The 15,195-nt window shown below is 38.9% G+C and overlaps 1 pseudogene; it reads left to right on the top strand.

The window, feature by feature from the left end:
- Nucleotides 1-257: 257 nt before the first annotated feature.
- Nucleotides 258-2,179, top strand: LOC137724518 (probable hexokinase-like 2 protein; annotated as a pseudogene).
- The last annotated feature ends 13,016 nt before the right edge of the window (nt 2,180-15,195 follow it).

Genomic DNA, 15,195 nt, shown 5'->3' with positions numbered 1-15,195 from the left:
TCTTCAATTATATATAAATCAAAATAAGCATGCATTATTTTTCCACTAGCCCTATAAGATTTTCCAACATATATAATTTATGCGTCTGTTCCCTCCCTCCATCCATGATACTCGTTCCTCCCTGCACAAATGGCGGGTTTCTGTTATTTGAACCAACACTGCATCACAGAAAACCAAAACAAATAACAAGCCAATATTATTTTTTGCAAGTTGTTCATTGATGCCTAAATTGTTCTGAGAGGGATAACAACAAAACAATGAAGAAGGAGGTGGTGGTGATGGCAACAGTGACAGCAACCGCCACAGTGGTAGTGGCAGCAGTTTTACTGAGACAGTGGAAGAGGAAGAAGCAGCGTCAATGGAGAGAAACACAAAAAATACTACGCAAATTTGCAAGGGACTGCTCCACTCCGGTGCCAAAGCTTTGGCAGGTCTCAAATGCCTTGGTGTCTGACATGAAAGCTTGCCTCGCTTCCAGTGGAACCATTACAACTCTCAACATGCTTGTTTCCTACGTTTCTCCCCTCCCCACCGGGTAGGCTACATCCTCGATTGCTCACTTGGGCTTTAGTACTATTATTTGGGCGATGTGGGTTAGGCAGGGCAGTGTGTTCGCTCATTTGCATCATCGAGTTGGAATCCCCGTACTCAATATAGGATAGTCTAGAATTTATAATAGAATATCGCGTTGAAGAAAAAGAAAATAATACTTCTATTTTCTCTTAAAATATTGATTTGAGATGTGTTTTGGTGTGGTGGCAGAGATGAGGAAGGATTTTATTATGGCGTAAATTTAAGGGGATTCTTGCTCTTGTGTGATATATTCCCAATAATTACCGGATCCAGATTACACCGAGTGATATATTCCCAATAATTACCGGATCCAGATTACACCGAGGCATGAAACAAAATACCTTTATATAAGCATAATGTCAGCACCAAATATATGCAGATGATGTGAACAAATAATTTTTTTTTAATTTAAATTAGAGCATGCATTGTCACAATTTTTTTCATTTACTCATTAAAAACTTGAGTTTGATCAACTTGTGTTTCATCGACTTAAGTGAAATGATGAATATGATGTATATGTTTTTCTCATTAAACAGGAATTATTTGATTTTATTGCTGTGGAGCTAGGAAAGTTTGTTTCGGAACATCCCAATACGTTAGCAAAGGAGCTGAGCAAACTTGGTTGTACAGTGTCATGTCCGGTCGAACAATCTGTTGTCTCCGATGGAACCGCTATCAAATGGAAGAGTTTCTCAGCTGATAGCAAAGTTAGATTATATTTACTCCTTTTTCTTGGTATTTTACACGCAATGCTGCAGTAAATTAACTGCCTAAGTTTGAGATTTGGGAAGCATTATTTTTTCCAATATATCATTGTAAATGCACCAATTTTAACCATTTTCTTTTTTTGTACAATACTACAGTGAGATCAGGTTGGAAGGAAGTTGGTGAGTGACTTCAACAAAGCTCTAGAGGAACATGGAGTGAAATTGCGGGTTTACGCAATGGTATGCAACTCCCGTGGTTTATGCTACTCCAACATGTAACTTGATTTCACTACGACAAAAAACAATTCCTTGCAATTGATTCAGCTATCTTCTTGAGCAGGTTGATGATACCGTAGGAAATTTGGCAGGAGGTAGATACTACAACAGAGAAAGTGTGGCTGCGGTTACTCTAGCAATGGGCACGGATGCTGCTTATGTAGAGCCTGCAAATGCAGCTCTCCAGTGGCATGGTCCATCGCCTAAATTAGGTGACATGGTTAGCGTCTGGAATTTTTTAATTATACAGTACGTGAACAGCGCAGTTAATATCTGCTTAGTTTTGCAGGTAATTAGCACACAGTGGGGAGGTTTCAGTTCTCCTCATCTTCCAATAACCATCTTTGATACTTGTTTAGATGCTGAAAGCCCAAATCCTGGATGCCGGGTAAGGCAAACCTTGTACTACAAGTCTCCAATCTTTCAAAATGCATATCTTTTCTGCTTTTGCTTCTAATCCAGTTTTGCCTCAGAGATTTGAGAAGCTAATTTCGGGAATGTATCTGGGAGAGATTGTGAGAAGAGTATTACTGAAGATGGCACAGGAAACAGCAGTGTTTGGGGACACAGTGCCTTCGAAACTGTTGACTCCTTACCAATTGAGGTACACAACAAAGTCTTAATGTGAATAAATATATAACTCGCAACACTCCCCCTCAAATTGGAGTAAAGATGTCACGAATGTCCAACTCGTCAAGCGAGTTGGAAAACACACTATTAGACACAGCCTTAGTATGCACATCAGCAAGTTGATCTTGAGATCACACAAACAAAAAATTAATAATTCCAGCATCCAATTTTTCCTTGATGAAATGTCAATCAATCTCCACATGTTTTGTTCAATCATGTTGCATTGGATTATGAGCAATCACAATAGCAACCTTGTTATCACAAAGAAGTTTCATAGCACCCTTGGGTTTAAATCCAAGATCTCTCAACAATTTTTTCAACCACAACAACTCACATACACCATTAGACATACCGCAAAACTCAACTTCAACACTTGACCTAGCCACCACTTTTTGTTTCTTGCTTCTCCAAGTAACTAGATTACCATCCACAAAAGTAAAGTATCCAGATGTAGATCGCCGATCAGTGACAAAACCAACCCTATCTTCATCTATATACCCTTCTACATTCAAATGATCATTCTTGGAGAAAACCAAGCCTCTACCATGAGCCATCTTCAAGTACCTCAAAATACTGATTACTTAATCCATATGAGCTTCATGAGGTGAGTGCATAAACTGACTTACCACACCAACTGCATAAGCAATGTCAGGGCGAGTGTGAGACAAATAAATTAATCCCCCCACAAGCTTCTAATGTCGTTCTTTATCAGTAGGAACTTGATCAGGAAATAAGCCTAGACGATGATTCTGCTCAATCGGAGTATCAACATATTTGCAATCTAACATATCTGTTTCAGCTAATAAATCAAGAACATACTTTCATTGAGACAAAAAAAAAATACCATGCTTTGATCGTGCAACCACGATTCCAAGAAAATACTTCAATTCACTCAATTTTTTCATCTCAAATTCAGTAGCTAGGTACTTTTGAAGGTGTTGTACCTCATCTTGATCATCACCAGTCACAACATAAAAAATCAATGCAGTTAGCTTACCATTTCGTCGTTTTAGAAACAAAGTATGATCTGAATCACTCTAAAAATACCCAAACTTCTTCATTAAACTTGTAAACCTCCCAAACCACACTCTAAGAGATTGTTTCAAACCATACAAAGCCTTTCACAATCTGCATACAACACCTTTTTCAAGAGATATACTGATACTAGGTGGGAGATCCATATAAACTTCCTCCTTAAGATCACCATGAAGGAAAGCATTTAACATCAAACTGCAATAAGGGCCAATCCTGGTTTGCTGCTAAGGACAGAAGAACACAAACAATGTTAAGTTTGGCAACAGGTGCAAAAGTCTCCTGATAGTCCACACCATAGGTTTGAGTATAACCCTTAGCAACTAATCTGGCTTTATACCAGTCAATAAAACCATCTGCTTTATGCTTAATAGTGAACACCCATCTACATGCAACAACTTTCTTCCTACTTGGCAACATAACCAAATCCCAAGTGGAATTCTTTTCCAAAGCTTCCATCTCAACATTTATGGCATAACCCACTTAGGGTCACACAAAACATCCTGCAATTTTGTTGGAACCGATACTCTAGATAGTTGACATATGTAAGATGCATATGGTTTGGACAAATGATGAGTAGACACATAGTTGTTGATAGGATACTTGGCTTTAGCATGCGTATCAAGCTCATATTGTACTTTAGGTTTTCCACGATTAACTCGTGGAGGCAACTGATAAGTAGAAGAATTATTAGAATTTACCTTATGTGTGTCACCATCTTGTACCAAACCATTAGAAGAATTGTCACTGGACGAACCACCAACAGGCAACTCGTTAGTCATACCAGCAGCAGGTAACCCGTCAAACATACCAACAACAGGTAACTCGTTGGGCACATCCAACGGGTCATCAGTAGAAATAGTCTCGGGAATGACAATTGATCGATCGCCATTATAGCCGACTAGTCAGTATCATGCAGCATAACAGGTTTTGTCCCCAACTCTGCTTGTAACACATCATCCATACCATATCTTCGAATATGCACTTTAATCCCCCATCCCTCTCCCCCTAAAGTGGAGAGTTGGAAGAGGGCTTCAAAAAATACATAACTTCCTCGTGGCATGTGACATCCATGGTAATATAAGTTTTCTGAGTCGAAGGATGATAACACTTATAGCCTTTCTGATTGTTAGCATATCCAATAAATACACATCGGAGAGCACATGGATGAAGTTTACTCCATTGATGAGAGCAAACTGCTCTGATGCCAAGTTGAATTAAACACAATAAAACACCAAAAATATATATGACAATATTTGAGAATTTCTTGTATATTCATTAACCTCCAAAGTGGAGTATATATAGGAGTTACAATTGATATTATATATGCAATTTGTCAATGTGGAACAACAGACTAGTATTTACACTTTAACTAATATATAAATATATAACTCACAACATGAGCTTCATGCAAAATACAGATTTCTCCTTGTACCAATAGAAAAAAACAATTTCTGCAGAACACAGAAAATACCAAGAGCGAAATGGTAATCTATAGTTTGCAGAATTCTCAACCACCTCAACCCCCCACCCCCCAAAACAAAGGCTTGTGAAAAATGATAATACAAGAGAAGACAAGAAAAAATGGAAAGTGACTGATGCAAAACTGAGATGAAATTATAAGAATCTTGTGAGCTTGTTATTTTTGTTAATTAGGTCAAGAAAAAATTGAAGTGTCCTGTTCAAAGAGGCAACTGCAGGAATTGTGTCATTTTGTAATGGAAGCTCAAGCTCAAGCTCCTACTACACATGAAGACAGGCATACAAACAAACAATTGCCTCTCAAAAACCTGATTTGTTGGGTGCCAGCCTAATCCATTTCTGATGGGTCCAATTCTATTTTTGGTATTCTCCTTAAAACTATCTTCAGAGCTGACTTGGAGAATGCAGGGGTGCACCTGTACAGGCTCCCGCTTTTGAAGGGCCCCAAAATTTTTGAACTTAAATATGTATTGTATAAAAGTAGTGTATTTTATATACTATATAATGAATTTGTATTTAGTTCTGAATTAAATTTATAAATTATAATTGAAAGAATAACTGAATATTAATTTGTAGCTTTAATTCATGATATAAATATATATATATATATATATATATATATATTTTCATCTTTTAAATTTTCGAACAAGGCCGTGACTATGTTCACAAGTGGAAGCCCACGCCAGTTGAGCCTAAAGTTGGAAGCGATTATTATGTACCACCAATAGCTCAAAAAATGCCACCCATCTCGGTTTTTCACAGGCGATAATTTTCTTTATACTAGTGTGAGTTGTGAGGAGGGAATTCGAATTCAGGTGTATAGGGAGACAACCGTTCTTGAGAGTTTAATGAGTATATTTCCATTAAATAAAAATGCTTTTGAAGTCCTTATTGTTGTAGTACACATAATTAAGCAATTAAAAATTCCATGCAATCAGATTATAATCATTCCATATCAACTAATCAAATATGAGTCTAGGGAAACTAATTTTTTTTAACCAAATGATATGTCATCTATAAGAAACAAGCACGTTAATCGATACTTAATTAATAATCCAATCATCTACAACCACATCATTTAATTTGCAAATTTGGTTTAAAAACTTTGGTTTACCAAACATTACTCATCAAATATATATGTCCAACGGCTTGCTTCTTCTCATTAACAAATTGAAATCATATAATTGCATTTTGTTTCAAGAAACTCTCTTCACTAAATGTCCATATCATAAGCTAACTGCATTGCATGCAATTTGTGACAGCCCGTCCCGGATTTTTCGTACCGTAGGGGTAAGATGACGGTTTTGCCCCTAGTGTTTTGTTTCGTTGCATGGTCATTTTGGAGTTTTGGTGGGTTGATTTTGGACCACACATACCCATACACTTTCATCCTCATGTTCTTCCTGTCCCGAGTCTCTCTCTCTCTCTCTTTTTTCTTCTGCTTGTGTACGGACAAGACTAAAACACTCGAAATGTGGTAGATCGAGGAAGAAAAGTATACATTTGTGCTCGTGAGGTTCTTAGGAGTTCAACCATACCCTAAGAACCTTGGTGAGGTCGAACCTGAGGGGTTCATTTCGGAGTATTGTTCATGCACACGTAAAATCATGTGTTTTTGGGAATTTCAAGCTATAGGAAGCTTGGTGAGGTCCTTAGGAAGCTCGAGGTGGTTCATTTGAAGGTTTTGAACGTCGGGATCGTGAGTTGCAGGTTTGGCCGGTTTTGGTGGAGTTTTTCCGGCGAGATTCTGTTGGTTTTAGTGCTTGAAAGTGGTAAGGATTTGTTCCTCTAGTTGTAAGCTTCATTTTGATACCAATTTCGTGAAATTTGGGTGAAAAACGAGTGAGATATTAAGTTTAGAAAATTTCCCGGTTTTCCGGCGACAGCGACGGCGCCAGAGGTTGGTAGGAGAAGACGACGGAATATTTGGTTAGTTTGGACATAATATTCCTAACGGCGTTAGGTTAACTTTAACGGAATCTGTCAAATATAACAGAATATTCCTAATGGCGTTAACTGACGCCGTCAGTGTGCCAGGCACGTGCCTGTGCGTGGGCGGTGCGTGTTGCCGTGCCTTGGCCTGCGCGTGGGGGCGAATGTGGTGTCGAAAAATTATTTTAAAAATATGGGGATGTTCGTGAGGTTGAGTAAATCACGTTGGTGTATTCACACACCCCATTTGAGCATTGTATGTGAAGTTATTACCGAGTTTGGGTTATGTGCTTTAAATTAGCGTTTTTATAGTTGTTTCGCATATAGGTGAGACCTATCCCGAGGACGAGCGCAGTCACTCGAGGCAAGGGGGTTACGACCCTTCTACATACCAGTGAGTGGGCTTTTGGTTTTCCGTATATACTTACATACTTGTGATTTTCCCAGAAAATGAAATGAAATGTTTATATGTTTTAAATGCCATGCTTTGCGTTTGCCTAATTAATTATGCATTAGTAGTTGCATATATATATATATGTTTGGTGCTGCGGACGCACAGGTAAGTGCCAGGTAAGTTATAGTTTATGTTTATGTTTAGTAGTGAATTAAGGTGCATAGAGAGCTCATAACCTGCACCCCCGGTGTTAGTGCTCCCGCCCAAAGTAGGGCACAGTCCTTCACGTGATGTTCACCTCCCCCACCACACACTCATCTTAGATCCAAGTTAGGTGCATAGTCATGTCGTACAGACCACTATAGGTGGTTTCGACTCGTAGGTGACCCGTGATTATTCGCCCAGTCTTCACATGATCGTAGCACTTAAGCGTATTTATTTACACCCAGTCCTGTCATACAGACCACTTTAGGTGGTTCCGACTCATGTGCAGGTATAGTTAGTGAGTTGGGGATTTGAGCTCTAGATTCCGCCGTACAGGTCACGTTAGGTGACTCCGGCTGGCAGATTATCTAGCATTGATTGACATTACCTGAGTACTTGCATTTTGTTTAGAGGCATTCGACATGGCATATTTCTGAGCATTTTTTATATATATGTGTATATTCTATTTTCTGGGAAACTATACAGGTTTTACGGCGAAGGGTTAGAACTTGTGTTATTGAAATGATTTTGAAAAGCTTTGTTTTTGCCCACTCACGCTTTCTGTTTTGCACCCCTCCAGGTTCTAGTTTGGATAGCTCTGTTGGTGGTTGTCGAGGGATTCACGGCATATCTGACAGATTATCACCAGAGTAGGACCACCTCTTGGTGTGTTTATTTAGTATTTGTTCCCCTGGACTGCTCTAAGTCTTCAACGCTCTGAATATTATTTTTCACACTTACGCTTGCACTTGTATGTTATCTACTTAGTGTATAGCTTGGTTTTTATTTATTCGTACTTTTATTATTATTCTTAGCTTCCGCACTGTGCACATGGTTACGTCACCTTCACGTGATGACCAGCATACCCTGACTTTGGTCAGGGTGTGTCACAATTCCATACTTTTTTTTAGAGGAAAAAATAAATAAATAAACAGGGTGACACTGATGAGAAAATACCTTGTAGCTTTGTCAATATATTGAGGAAAACACCAAGGGAAGTTTGATTCCAAATAGAAACATATAACATAATCTTTAGGCCAAATCAAATTAATAGCCACGCGATAATAGAGTATTCGGAAAATTGCCTTTTGGTTAACAAAAATAAAAAAAAATAAAAAAATTAAACCCTTATGGTAAGATCCGTTAGGATTCAAGTTCAAAATTGAACGGTTCCTTATATTAATAGATTGCACGTGATCTCACATGTGATGCTACAATTGTCATTTCATTATCCTTTCAATTTTAGGTTGAGTTAGCGTTATGGTTGGGCAGCTATAGTAACTCTCGTCACTAGTATTTCAGCTCAACCTCCTCTTCTAGGTGATCTCTCTATTTCTCTCCTTTCTCTCTCCTCCTCATCTATATACGTGTAACAACATATACATCAGTTGAATAAATGAAGAGCAAGACTTCTGAAAATATTTTTTATCTGAAACATCTCTGTTGATGCAAATTTCTGCCGTCTCTAGCTTTGACGAAAATGCACCTGCAAAACAATCAACACCTTTGATCAAAGACCTAAGCCTCACGCGCCCACGAGTTGGGGAAGGGGGGTTAGGCCAATGGATCTCCGATGCCTAAGTTAGTTTCTATGAGGAGAGTAAAGTGTTTAGGGCTTTTTAGGGTAGTAAAAGTTTACTAAAATTTGGTAGAATAAGGGGTATATATAGGAGGGGAGGGCCGACCATAGTGTTAGGTTTTGCCCTACCCATGGCGGCATCCTATTGGCCAAGGTTTATGGAGAAATATTTTCACGATATTAAATAGGAAATAATATCTTGAGATAATGGAGTAATTATCCCTAATTGAATTAAATAAGGATTACTTGAATAGAGTCAATCTTCAATCGGGAATGTATTAAACATAGGATTTGGGTAATTAATCCTTATCTTTAATGCTTGTACTTTTCCTTCCCAAGGGCAGGCGAACTGTGGGTAGTTGTATTCAGTTGTTGGGATCTACAGGGGTGTGAATTGCGCGTGGCAGTATCTGAGGAACCTACCCATTTATTGAGGGAAATCTTGTATTTCTTTGGTAAAAGTCCACGTGTCGCCTTTAGGATTTTTGGGATTATTTTAGGCTCCACAAATGCCCCCACACCTGCTGGGTTGCACGCAAGAAAAAGGCAGTAGGTGTAGAAATCCCAAATTGCATGGGCTTGTAGAGTTGTTTCCCAATTTGAACTTGATCTCCTTCCTTGATTTGGAGATAGACTTCTTCTACGAAAAGGAAACCAATTGCCCCCAATACCTATTTAATTCTGCCTTAAGTAGAGGATTAAATAAACTTGGAGGACAATCATCATTCCAACAAGGAAGAGAGAAGCCAGAGGAAATTTGTTCCCCCCCTAGCTTTTTTCTTCTCTTGCCCTTGCAAAGAGTCGTCTCTTGTTGTTCTTCTTCTTCTCCGTGTTGCACCAATGTAAGAAAATTTTGAATTTTCTTCTCCATGATTTTTGGGGGTCTTAGGTCTTGAAAAATTGGCTTGGCAGAGGCCGAGGATATGTGAAAGGTGATCGGCTCGGCTCGACTTTGGTCGAGGTGGTCGGTGCATTAGGGCGTTGGGGCGCTAAGCTGGGCGAGTCGTGCAGCTCCAACCTATTTGGGTTGAGCTTGGCATGGGCCAAGCATGGAGGAGTAGGCACAGGCCTACTATAGTGGGTGGAAGGGAAAGAGAGACTGGGATGGGCCAGGTATTCTCTTGTTAGCATGTTGGGCCGAGAAGCCTTGGGCCCATTGTGGTGTGCTGGGCGCATGAGGGAGAAAGAGCCGGGTCTGGGCTATGGGGCCTGCCTTGCTGCTCTTGCAGTTTGGCCCCGTGTTGAATGAGAGAAAGAGTAAGGGTCAAGCCATAGGGCCTGCGCAGGGGCTCTAGGCTACTTCAAGGATGCACATGTCAAGATCAATTCCGATGAACTGTTTCAGGATTTTCTTAAGATGTACAAGCATGCGATTTTGTCTGGGGTTTGCGTCAAGTGGGTGCAGGATGATAGCGGCCATGAACCGTGCGGCGAGGGTGCCATTACTAAGAAAAGGGTTATCAAATTCCATCCGTATTACTTTGTGCTGGGATTTTTTACTTTTCCCATGCCACATCTTTTCCAGGAGGTGAACTGCTCCATGAAATGCGCGCCTACTTAGTGTCAGGCCTGGCAATTCCTGACACGACCCAATAACCCGATACAACACGACATGAAATTAACAAGTGTTCGGGTCGACACGATAATGAATCGAGTCGTTATCAGGTAACCTGATAAGCACCTGCTAAGATAACGGATTGGTTCGAGCATACACGACATGATAAGGAGAATATTAATTTAATAATTTTGTAACCCTTAAAAAAATACTATAATAATTATATATATTAATTTAACAATTTTATACCCCTAAAAACTATAATAATTATACGTACAAAATAAATAGATTTAAATCTACTTAACAGATACACACACACACACACACACACACACACACACACCATTGAACTTGATGGGATACGAATTATACGAAACTAATTTCAACGATCCAACCGTCAAACTTGTTTGTATATGCTTCAAGATCGCATCAGCAAAACGTCGCAAAAAATGAACATTCAGAGATCAAGTAACTGAACAAAACTTTTCGATGGTTATAAAACAAAAAATCACGATTTAACGGTTATTTTAACTCCGATTTTGATTATTTTTTATAGCTACACTCCTTGATCCTATACGAATACAATGAATGAATTCGATCTTCAATTTAAAATATTTACACTAGTGAATACCACAAAATCTTATGTTATACTTAATGAAAGTATGAATAAACTCTTAAGTGTTAGTAAATCTATTGTTTTGATAGGATACGCTTTCTACGAAACTAGTTTCAACGATCCAACCATCAAACATGTTTGTATATACTTCGATATCGCATACGCCAAAAATTGGAAAAAACAAACATTCAAAGATCAAGTAACGGGACAAAACTTTTCCACAGTTATAAAACCAAAAATCACGATTTTACGGTTATTTTAACTCCGATTTTGATGATTTTTTACAGCTACACTCCTTAACCCTATATGAATACAATGAATGAATTAGATCTTCAATTTAAAATATTTACACTAGTGGATACCACAAAATCTTATGTTATACTTAATGAAAGTATGAATAAACTCTTTTAAGTGTTAATGAATCTATTGTTTTGATGGGATACACATCCTACGAAACTAGTTTCAACGATCCAACCGTCAAACATGTTTGTATATACTTCCATATCGCATATGCCAAAAATTGGAAAAAACAAACATTCAGAGATCAAGTAACGGGACAAAATTTTTCAACGGTTATAAAACGAAAACTCACGATTTAACGGTCATTTTAACTCCGATTTTGATGATTTTTTACAGCTACACTCCTTGACCCTATATGAATACAATGAATGAATTTGATCTTCAATTTAAAATATTTACACTAGTGGATACCACAAAATCTTATGTTATACTTAATGAAAGTATGACTAAACTCTTAAGTGTTAATGAATCTATTTTTTTGATGGGATACGCATTCTACGAAACTAGTTTCAATGATCCAACCGTCAAACATGTTTTTGTATACTTCAAGATCGCATATGCCAAAAATTGGAAAAAATAAACATTTAGAGATCAAGTAATGGGACAAAACTTTTCAACGGTTATAAAACGAAAAATCACGATTTAACGGTTATTTTAACTTTGATTTTGATGATTTTTTTACAGCTACACTCCTTGATCCTATATGAATACAATGAATGAATTCGATCTTCAATTTAAAATATTTACACTAGTGGATACCACAAAATCTTATGTGTTATACTTAATGAAAGTATGAATAAACCATAATAATTATATATATATATATATATATATATATTAATTTAACAATTTTATACTCCTAAAAACTATAATAATTATATATATATATATATATATTAAATTTAATTTAAAAAATTGATGACCATTGGATCGGCTGAGATTTAATCTCAGCCGTCCATTGTAAGCTATCCTTATCTTCTCTCTTAGTAACTCAGATACTCAAATCATTATCTCTATCTCTCTCAATCGACCTCATGCGGCGCCTCACCCTCACCTCAGTCTCAGTGACCTCACCGGCTCACCTTCCTCGTCTTCCTCGACCTCACCCAGACTGTTACCCTCACTTAGTCACTCTATTAGTCCTCATTCCTTACCTAAATCGCGACTTCACCGGTTCATCCACTGTCCATACCAGTACCACCCAAATCCGGCTCCTAAATCGAGCTCTCAGTCTCACCTTACTGAAAACATCAACAACATAACTCTTGAAGGCAATAGATCAAGCCAAAGTTCCAATACAATTTCCTCATGATAATCGATGTAAATTGAGGATTTTGTAAAAGGAATAACATGCAAGCTTTGAGTTCAATTGGCAAGGTTTAAACTTTTGATAAAGGTTTCACAACCTTGAAAACAAAAACTCTTTCATTTTGCATATCCTTGCACATTTAATATTTGTAATAGTTTAGTAGTGTACGGATTTTTTTTTATTAGGCTCTTTTTTTTAGTGTAGATGCAGTACTTAAACGACAAATTTGTTTTAATGTTTTGAAGTAATATTTATGTGGTAATGAGTGGTATGTGCAAATTTAAGAAAAAAAAATATTTTTCTTAACGGGTCATAACGGGTTGGGTGACACGACATGACCTGTTAAGATAACAGGTGTTACACGAAAATGACACGAACACGACAGACATGACCTGTTTGCCAGGCCTACTTAGTGCTCCCAGAATGGAGTTCATGCGATGCTGGGGTTCTCAAATTTGGGCAGGTTATTTGATCTTGGCTAGACCATAAATGAGTTTTGGTACTTCATTAAAATCGGCCACAACGAAGGCGTGGGGCAACTGAGATGTTCCATAGGCTACTTGATGCTCCCTGCAAAGGTAATCATGATTGGGCGAGAGATACATTGGAGGTAAGTGAAGAGTGGGAGTCTGACTCCTCTCCCGAGCTGCGTGTTTCATCTGTTTTTATTAGTGGTAAGTGAACTGTTTCATTCCAAGCCTACTTGAATTTTTGTTGAGCTGCTCCATGAATTTATTTTGCTAATCGTCTTTCTTACTTTGTGCAGATTTGGAATTTGGCTCAACTCTAAGAACTTCGACAAATATGAAGAAAATGCACAATCGACTTGGGCATTCCGGTTGAGTACCGTGAGTGGTGTTAGCTGCTCAGTTTTCTTCATCGAGAAAAAGGCGGGTTACCTCCAAAAGAAGAGATAAGACAGATAAAGGATGATGCGCTTGCTCGTCCGATCGCTGTTGTGGAGCATGTTGCCAATTAAGGTAGAAAGAAGATCTTCCTCACCTGCTTGTGAGCCTTCGGCCGAGAAAAACCAAAGACTTCGTCTTCTGCTCGTGGGGGCTCGTTTCTTGCTAAGAAGCTTACCATCGATTTAACTTTTCCTAAGTGGAAGAAAAAGATCGTTGAGTCTGAGCTTGTGAAACCTGCTGCTCGGAAGCTGGTCACAACCATTGCTGATAGGATTGCCTAGCAGAAGGGTTTGATGGTGCCCCCAGTGTTTGGGTTAGTGTCAAAGCGCGCGTCGGGATCTAAGTTCGGTTCGCCTTCTGAGAGGCTCACTGCTATGAAGAACGAGAAGGTGGATTCTACTGCTAAGGTGGCACCTGGGCCTATTCCTCATTCCATTACGACTGATTCGTCTGCTGAGAAAAGGAAGTCTGCTCACATGGGCAGTTGTGAGAGAACCACCAAGTCTAAGGCTAGGGAGTTTCCCGAGGTTTTTACGCTGCTGAAGGTTGATTTTCTTGAGAACGTTGATGCATGCGCCAAATTTGTTGATAATGTTGGGAAAGTTATCGTCCACTTAGACTCTTTTACAAAACGTCCTGCCTACTCGAGGAGGTCATCCTTGTTTGCTACAATGCGTAAGACTTTGATCATGGTAGTTGAGTCTATGCGCGTTAATCAAGATGTTGTCAAGTGTGCTAAGGAGGCCGGAGTGACGTTGACGGCTCAGCTTCGCTCAGCTGCAAAAAAACATCGAGAAGCTCGAGTTTGAACTCGTCGTTTTGAAGGGTTCTGATGTTTCTGCCCCCACTTTTATGCAGATAGATACCACTCATCAGGAAGCCATTCACCTGAGGGCTAAGTTTAGTGTGACTCAGGCGATGTTAGAAGCTTTTGATAAGCAGTTAGTCGTGTTTCACCAGAGGTCAATGACCTTGAGTGTGTCAATTCGGAACTACAATCTGCTTGTTTTGCCAAGGACGAGGAGCTTGTCTTCATGCATGCTAAAATGTCTCATCTTAATGATGTTCTCAGTAAGCTTGAGTCCAAGGAGGTGGATCTGCAAGTTGAGTTATTTGCTAACGAGAACTTGAACAAGGAACTGGGTAAGCTGTAGGATGTTCACACTAGGCTTGTAGAGGAAAATGTGCACTGAAGAATGGGAAAGCTGATTTCTAAAAGCTTGGCTATGTAGACCATCTTCAGGGTAGGCCATCAGATTATGTGTTTTCTGAGAAAAACTTTGAGACTTCCTTCATTTCTCCAGTTGATTTGCTTGACTTTTCATTCGAGGCTGCCTTTGGTGGAGCAGCTGAAGGTCAGGCAGTCCAGGCAAGGGTGGCTGAGGATGAGCTGATGGAAGCTTTGGTTGCTGAGAGCGGTGTGGCTGCTGAAGGCATGGCAGTCGAGGGACCAGTGGTTGCGCAAGTTGCTGATGAGTAGTTTTTTTGCTTAAACGTAGGAATTTTCTTCTTTTCCTTTTCGTTCTACTTTACTTGAACTTTGTTGGCATTCGAGCCGGCTTATCAATTTACTAGAAATTTAATAAATAGTTTTCCTTGTTTTGCTTCATCTTTCTATTTCGCCATGTCTTTTGTGAATCTTTGCTGTAAGACGGGCGGTTGGGTGAGTTGCTTAAAAAAAACAATCGGTTCTATGTC

Source organism: Pyrus communis, chromosome 1, assembly GCF_963583255.1.
Source record: "Pyrus communis chromosome 1, drPyrComm1.1, whole genome shotgun sequence".
NCBI classification, from domain to species: domain Eukaryota; kingdom Viridiplantae; phylum Streptophyta; class Magnoliopsida; order Rosales; family Rosaceae; genus Pyrus; species Pyrus communis.
Note: the sequence above shows the minus strand (reverse complement) of the source record. Positions and strands in the feature narration are given on the sequence as shown.